General features: G+C 35.5%; 1 pseudogene; it reads right to left on the bottom strand.

The window, feature by feature from the left end:
* Positions 1–2,493: 2,493 nt before the first annotated feature.
* Positions 2,494–4,625, bottom strand: LOC124987657 (ubiquitin carboxyl-terminal hydrolase 44-like; annotated as a pseudogene).
* Positions 4,626–8,346: the final 3,721 nt, after the last annotated feature.

The raw sequence follows: 8,346 nt of genomic DNA, 5'->3' as shown, positions 1-8,346 counted from the left end.
AAAAATGGAACAAAATAGAGGGTAGAAATTGAGTAGTATACTTCAACATACTTCTTTAGGAAATGTAGATAATAGGTAAAAATTGAATGATTGAGTAGGTATGAAATATCTGATTAAAATGTAATCAATGTTTATTAAATCATGTGTGTTTATTTCTTTTCTCAATTTGGGAAGAATTGTCCATAGGGAAATTTGGCAATATCTGGAGACATCTCTGTAATCTAATAAGAGATTACAGGAGAGGTTGCTACTAACATCTAGTAAAGGCAGCAATGCTGTTAAGCACCCTAGGATGTACAGAACAACACAGAATTATACAACTCAAATTGTTCATAGTGATTCTGTTGAGAATTCCTGATATTTATCTTTATAGTATACATATATGATATTTGTATATCATTTATCTATACATATACACAGATACATACACATGAATATATACTATATGCACAAATATATCTCTATACATATGTGTGAGTGGTGTGTGTGTGTGTGCATGTGTGCGTGTGTGTGCGCATGTATGTGTGTGTGTGAGTGAGATAGATATTTATATTTATCAGTTAAAGAGATAAGGTGGTATTAATGGCAGGTCCAGTATTTAAGAAGATTTAATAAATCAAATCTTCCTGTTCCTTGCTCTGCTGGGTAAATAGGTCACAAAATTAAAGGAAAGTCTCCAGGTGGATGCTAAATATACATTAAGTGAGTATAATGTTTGAGAAAGCAATTTTTATATTGCAGAATGGTTTCATTTTCTTATAATGCCAGTTACTAAACTCCTTCAAACTATTGGTTTCTAAAATCATATAGATATTGTACACACTATGACTGTGGTAGCTATGTATATTTTTGCTCAAAAACTACCCAACTTTGAATGTATGTTTCAAAATGCACCAAGATAAGACCTTCTCTCTTTAGAGGTAACATCAAAGAATTTGGGGAAAATTTAAAAGTCATGATTCCAAAACTTACAGAGGTGTCAGATTATGCCTTTGCCCCACAACCCATTTTTCATTGCCAGTGTGAGATTGTTAGTTACTAAGCCTCCCAATATACTAAGCAAAAGGAAAAGACTAGGACCCACACAGTTACCTAGTTTGAAAACTTAATGGATATTAGATGCTGTGTATTAGCTGAAACAAACAAGCCAAACAATAAACACAATTCATTAGTTCCTAAAAGGAAAACACACAAGATGCAAGGATGGAGCTCCTCCAGAGATGGAAAACTGTCCAGACTCTTCCATTTCTCAGCTTCTCATAACTACTCAGCTCTGCAGTATCATTTTTTTTTAATTTAATAAAAGCTGATGTGCAGAGTTTAGTGGAAGTCTCCCCTTTCTAAGGGAGCAGCAGTAGGATTTAAAAGACATCTAGTGAGACTAGAGAAGAGCAAAATTAGTGTCTCACTGTTTTTAATAAAATTCAAGTTTAGCTAATATTGTGTTTTTTAAAAGAGGGCCCCATGTTTATCTAAGTGGTTTCCAGTAGTCACATAATCCCAGCAAGAGTCAAAAATCCAGGATTCAGTTTTTTTAGAAAAATGAGACACTAGTTGTATAATCCAGTTGCCAATTTTGAACTTACCTTCTCAACCTATGCAGTTTTTTGAGACTTATTCCTTTTAGCTAAACATCTCAAGCTATACAAAGCTTTAAGAAATCTAATGTTATCAAATATAAGCACATACCTAGAATAAACTACATTTGTGTAACATATGGGTTTGCTAAATTGAAATTTTAATGACTGCTTTATTAGAATCTGTCTTACTAGAACCTGTTTGCTGATGACAAATCATTAAGTCCCAGCCAACATTTTTGCGTGTCCTTAGTTACAAAGTTCACTTAATATACCATTTGTAAATCTACCATTTTCATTTAAATGTGGTTTGACTGCCAAATAAAGAACAATTATTAAAATTTACAATATATATTTTGAGCCCTGTAATGCATGAAGCCTCAGGAACATCAATGAGTGTGACTGCTGAGTATTGAGCTGACACCTGGATATTTCACTTTCAGTGTATTTAATTCTCTTCAAGAGACAGATATTCCATACACAAATGGCCTGAGAGAAATGACTTCTTTTGGTTAAGACATTGTGAAGAAAGTGTCTAATTTTCAATGTATTTTGAATTTGTATAGAAAACAGTTACAAAAGGTAAGTAACAAATGTATATAAAATGCCACCTAAATTTCTTCAGTAGATTGCACAAATTCATGATATAAGCCAATTAAGATGTCAAAATAAGAGGTAACAATAGTCTGAGGTAAACACTAAAAGTTTAAAATTCCCGAGTACTTGAAAAAAGTTTAGTTCCCTGCAGTTGATATACTGTCTTTGTAAAAAAATAAAAAGTTGTCATAAATACAAAATGTAAATGTAGTGTGCACTGATTTCAAAGTTAAAAAAAAAAAGAAGCTCAAAATTGTAAGTCAGCCCTTTTAAAAAGTATATATACAAATTGCAAGAAGAAAGTCCCGCTATCTTTGGATCAGTTAAGGATTTCATTAGAAGAGGTATCAGCTTCTTCATTGGTATGTTGGCTACTAGACAGGAGCTCTGGACACAAGAGTTTAGAATGTCCATTCTCAGTTACTCACTGGGTATAAAATAAGATATAAGCTTGGGCCTTGCATACTTCGTCCATAGTGCACATGCTTAGCTTGGAATCATTGCAGTGTACCCAGAACCCTCCTTCAGAATTATAGCAGTAGGCAGTGTAGTGTCCTGAGCCAAATCCTTTCCCATGGTGCATTACTACAGCAGATAAGTCATAGATAAAACATTCTGGTCTGAGGGATTTCAGGGTCTCCCTGCAGCAATATGGCTCCATGTTTAAAGTTTCCTCAAAGCCAACATGAACACCAACCAATCTTCTCTCGATTATTACATCCTGACCACCTGAATCGTTTGAGGTGTAGTCTGAGAACCTGAGGTAGGTGGCATATTATAAGCTATTTTTGGGCTTCTGTGAGTAAAACTGGTTTTGAGGAAAACCTTCTATGCTTTGAGTTACATTGGTCACATACGTAGATTTTTCCTTCTAAAACTTCAGTTTCTGTAAATTTGGCCAACATTTCAGTAACCAGACATGGCTGGGAAGCAATATCTTTTCCATTGAATTGGTATCTTTCTGGAAATTCCAGTGACAAATCCCAGAAAGGTTCTATGGTATTTGATTTGTTGTCACATTCAAGACATGTAACCTGACTAAGAAGTTGTCCATGAAAAATATTATTTACGACATTCAGAACCTGTTTGATAAGTTTCCTTTGGGAAGTAGGGATAAGAATTGGTAACCTGGTGCTAGTTGTCTCAAGTTCATGTTGTATTTTATCTAAAAGTTCACAAAGAAATTCCTGAGCATCTTGTTGGGCATAACCAGGAAAAGCAGGAATTACCCTCCACACTGAGGGGAGCATAGCAAATGGTGAGACCAGTGCCCATTTTCCAGACCACATGACTTGAAACAAAGTATGCAATTCATGACAAAATGTACTGTGAACTTGGCTCCCTTGGCTGAATAAGTTCCATATTTCTACTTTTTGATGCCCCACCACTTAGTCCTGATGATAAACTTGGATGTCTGGAGCAAACTAAGCCTATATCTTTTTCTTGGCATTCATTCTTTTGATGTACTACTGTATCTGTGATGGGTACGATGCTTATAAGAGCTTGTCTTTTCACTAGCAGTCACAGTCAGCCATTGGTTCAGTTTAAGCTTTAAAAAACACTGTCAAAAAATAAGTAAATGACTCAACACCTGAAGAACAGAATTCATATAGCAAGTATTTCCCAAATTTCTCAGTCCTGTTACACCAGGAGTTCCTATTGACCTTCGTTTGACTGGGGAGTCACTGCCTTTTTTAAATCTCACATCTTCTGAGGTAGATATCACTTTATTTTTTGCTGGTGATGCTGGAGTCTGTGGTGGTACTTCAACAGGAACGATTTCAATGGTGGTGGACAGAACTGGACCTTGCAAACGTAAACTCTTGGAGGGATACTATCCAATTCTGCTTTCACTTGATACTCTAATTCTTGGTGTCTTTATTTTACTTCTCTTTTTGCTATCTTTTCCTGAAATAATTCTTCTTGCCTTTTTCTTCCAATGGGTGATTGTTCAAACCAAGTTCGAAAGATTTTACCCATGAGTATCCTTCTCCTGTGCCAAAGAGCAGTACACATTTGATCTTCATTTTGAGGCAGAGATTGGGTGCCATCATGTAAGAAGAAAGAATTGTCACTTGTACCCACAGATCGCAAAACTCTTCCACTACGAGTTGTACTGTGATAATTTTGGTTTTTGATTGCACTTAACGTACTTCGTAGTAACTTCAGGTTTCCAGTTGCATTATCATTAAGAACATAATCATCACAAAGATAACAAAAAACATACATCTCATTCACTTCCAGTGCAACAGGATGATTGCTTCCTTGAAAGTGTTTGAGTGCATGCTCTTCAATGTATCGTCCACAGGCAACATGAGAACAGCTGAGGCAAGCCCAAATAGACTCAGTTGTACTGCAGTCCATACAATGCCATTTCTGAGGATTGAGAATGGAATGGTCTGGAGCAAGCTGCAACTGCCCAACATGTTTGCATTTATCCATTGTTAGCATTTACTCAGTCTGTCTGAGAAACACATAATCCACACGACTCTGTTCACAACACTTGAAGCACCTGAAAACGGCCCGAGCCGGAGCTGCCATCTTAGCGCGCACCCCCGGCCCGCGCCCCAGTTCGGCGGCGGCTTGGGGTCCCGCGGCTACGTCAGCGCTGACGGCGCCCACCACGCCTCCTGCAGTCTCCTGTTTTATTGTCTCTTACTGTAGATCTGTAGATGCCTTTCTTTCCCTGGTCAATACAACAAGAAACAAACAAACAAACAAACAAAAAAACCTGCATCAGTGAGAACTTTCATTTTCATCCTTATGGTATCATTATCACCAGGGAAAAGAAAATTCACCTGCTGCCTGGAGTGTCTGCAGAAACATCAAATGAATAACCCAGAGGGGCCAATTTGTTCCTAAATCAGATGTGACATCACAATTGATGGAGTATGAGTCACAGACACTGGAGCTCATGAAGATTTGTGATCCTGAGGAGAAAACAGCAGGTGTGTGGAAGCTACTTCTAAAGTTATAACAAGGATGTGCTGGGCTGAGCTGTCTTCCTCAAAATTCATATGTTGAAATCCTCAAATCCTTACCTCCACCCAATACCTCACAAGAAATCCATACTTGGAGATAGTTTTGTGGGTACAGTGGCACCTCACCACTGAACTACATCCCCAGTCCTTTATTAAATTTTATTTTGGGACAAGACCTCTCTAAGTTACTGAGGCTGGCCTCAAATCCGCCTGCTTCAGCCTCTGAGTCACTGGGATTTCAGCTATATGTCACCATGCCCAGAAAGAGATAGGGTTTTTAGAAAGGTAATTAATTTAAGGAGAGGTCATTTGGTTGGACTTTAATCCAACATATGTGGCTGGTGTCTTTATAAGAAGAGAAAATTAGGACATGGACCTGTGCATGTGAACAAGAAAGACCACATGCAAACATAGGGAGAAGACGGCCATCTACAAACCAGTAGGAGAGGTCTCAGTAGGGAACAGGCCTGAACACACCTTGATTTCAAACTTACAGTCTCCAGAATGGTGAGACATAAATTTCTGTCTGGAACACCTTCTTAGGGTTGCCCTAACAAACTGAAACAGTCATTCGGGGAAGGCACTCTGCCTCTGTTAAAATCAGCCCATCTTCTTTTATGATTGCAAATGCCAACGGCAATCCCAAAATATGCTTCATGAGACTTTTCAATCAATATATGTCCAGATGAAGGAATGGATGATTATAGGAGCTTTCCCTTTGATCTTACTCCTTGCTCTCAGGAATCACAGCACTGGTTCCACTAAACAGTCTCTGATAGGTCTTCTTCTCTATTCTCTCCACTGTTTCATATTATTTATTTTCTGTTCATTTTTTTACTAGTAAAATGCTTAATGTGTTCAGTGCAAATTATTACTAATAGTTTGGTAAAATAATATAGCAATGACATGTTCCAACCATCATAACTCAAAATGGGTTTAGTGGCTCAGTCTGACTCTAAGGAAAGTTACTGGTAGTTTTTCTTCACACCATTTGAAACTTTTCAACCACTTTGCTCATTTAAACCATCTACTATAAAATGTAATATTTGTTTTTCCACATTCAAATAAAAAAACAAAATGGAATATATGTACATGTATAAGTTATGTATTACTGAAGAATAAATATAGGATACACTTTAAAATTCAGACTCTCCTTAACATGGCTAAGGCCAAAGTTGAATAATATGGTTAGTATAGAAAATTTTTAAAATCACATTAGAGCAAAAGAAAATGCACAATACACATTTTGCCTAGTGATGCCAAAAAAGATGTTGGTTACACTCAATAAAAATTAATTTCAAAGGCACAAAATGAAAAGCAGTTTCTCTTTCTGTTGTTGTTATCATTAGTCTATTTGTATTACGTTCATCCCTCTGTCTTTGTGGATTCCTCACCCATGAATTCAAAATACTGAAAAGGAAATACTTGGGAAAAAAATACTTAGGAAAAAAAGGTACTGAAAAAGTGCATTTTTTCCCTAGTTCATTTCTAGTCTTAAAAAATACAGTATAACAACCATTTATATAGCATTTGCATTTACATTCCCATACAGACATCAGAATCTCCAAAAGCTGATGTAAATACTAAATTGGTAAGAAGGAAACAATATATTTCAAGTGGCATATAGAGCAACAAATATTTCATTCAAAACATGTTTAAGAATTTCAGTGAAATTAATTTCTACTGAACATGTTTCTCATAAACAAGTTGGTTATGCCATGTTTATGTGATTTTCTGATATACTGAGATATAATCTGGAGAAGATTGAATACAATAAATACATACAGAAGAATGAGAGATCTTTTTCTGCTAAGAGTTTTTATATGTGTTAATATATTTGCATATACTTGATTTGATCTTTATATTCTAATAACTTCTCAAAAGGAATTCTTGGTATTAGAAATCATGTTTTCCTGCTTTTAAGATAAACATAGCACATGTAAAATTAGTTATCTTATATATTTGATAAACATATTTTAATACATAAGAAATAATTTTAAATAATTACATGACTTTTAAAATGTGATAAAATTTAGTGAGAGAATACAAAATATTATTCTCAGTTTGTACAAAATATCCATACTGCTATCATTTTAAATACTGAAGATTTGTTCATTGTTCCTCAGGTGGGCCAATAGCATCTTCAGTGGGGAAAAAAAAAGGATATTTCTGATACACCATGCATCTGTGGTAGTATCATTTTATCTGGCTAAAATTTTTTTCTTTCCATTTTTAAAATCTGGCACAAGGACATCATGAGCCAGGTTGATGGATTTTGTTTTGAAAGTCAGAAAGCACCTAAAGGAAAATTATTGATTATACCTTGGAGACAAAATAGAATAGAGAAGCTTTGTGTCATCCTTTTCATAAGTCATTGAATATTAGAATCTACATTAGTCTGCCCCTAGACAGAATAGGAAAGACAAATTAAATCAGTATTTTAAGCCCAAATTTGATCTAATCTATTTTTGTAGATAAAACCTCAAAGTTCCATCAAGGCAATATACAATCCTAAACAATTTGTTTCCTTATCATCTTTTTGACATTTTATTCTGTGACACACCAAGAAACAACACTGATTTCCCTTGGAGAATTAATTCACATCTGGTATCTTTTAGAACACTTTCCTGACAGAAATAGCAATTATAGTATGAAATCATTCACTTTTAAAAAGCATCTGTAAATATCAAATAACTTACTAGCACACAAATTAAAGTTCTGATAGGAACATGTCAAATTCACTTGGATATGAATAAGTTCAATCTCTGGAAAAGAAATCTGCCCAATCTGACACACATTCTCAACTTTGTTTACAGCATGTGGACATGCACCTAATTGCCTCTGGGAAATGTGCAATACAAAGTTTAGGTGAACTTTTTCACAAGGCACCATTAAACAATAAGGGCTTACTGGAGGAAATTCCTCTGGGAAATTTTGGAAAGATTGAACACAGTGAGGAATATCTAGTTTATTCCATGCACTTCCCATTTCTTCTGTAAAATATCTTCATGGTAGCAGAAAATATAATTTTTTGTTTCATTTTAGTGATTATGACAAATATTCATTATTATGTGGGTAGTAGGGTCCAGTGTCTATGTTCACATATTCCCCCAAATTTTAGGAAACCCTTTCTAAGGAATCCTTAGAACTCCTGCATCAAGTGCCAATCTGTGACCACTACATTAGAAAGT

This window comes from Sciurus carolinensis, chromosome 6 (genome assembly GCF_902686445.1).
Source record: "Sciurus carolinensis chromosome 6, mSciCar1.2, whole genome shotgun sequence".
Taxonomy (NCBI): domain Eukaryota; kingdom Metazoa; phylum Chordata; class Mammalia; order Rodentia; family Sciuridae; genus Sciurus; species Sciurus carolinensis.
The sequence above is the reverse complement of the archived record's forward strand: the minus strand, read 5'-3'. Positions and strand labels throughout refer to the sequence as shown.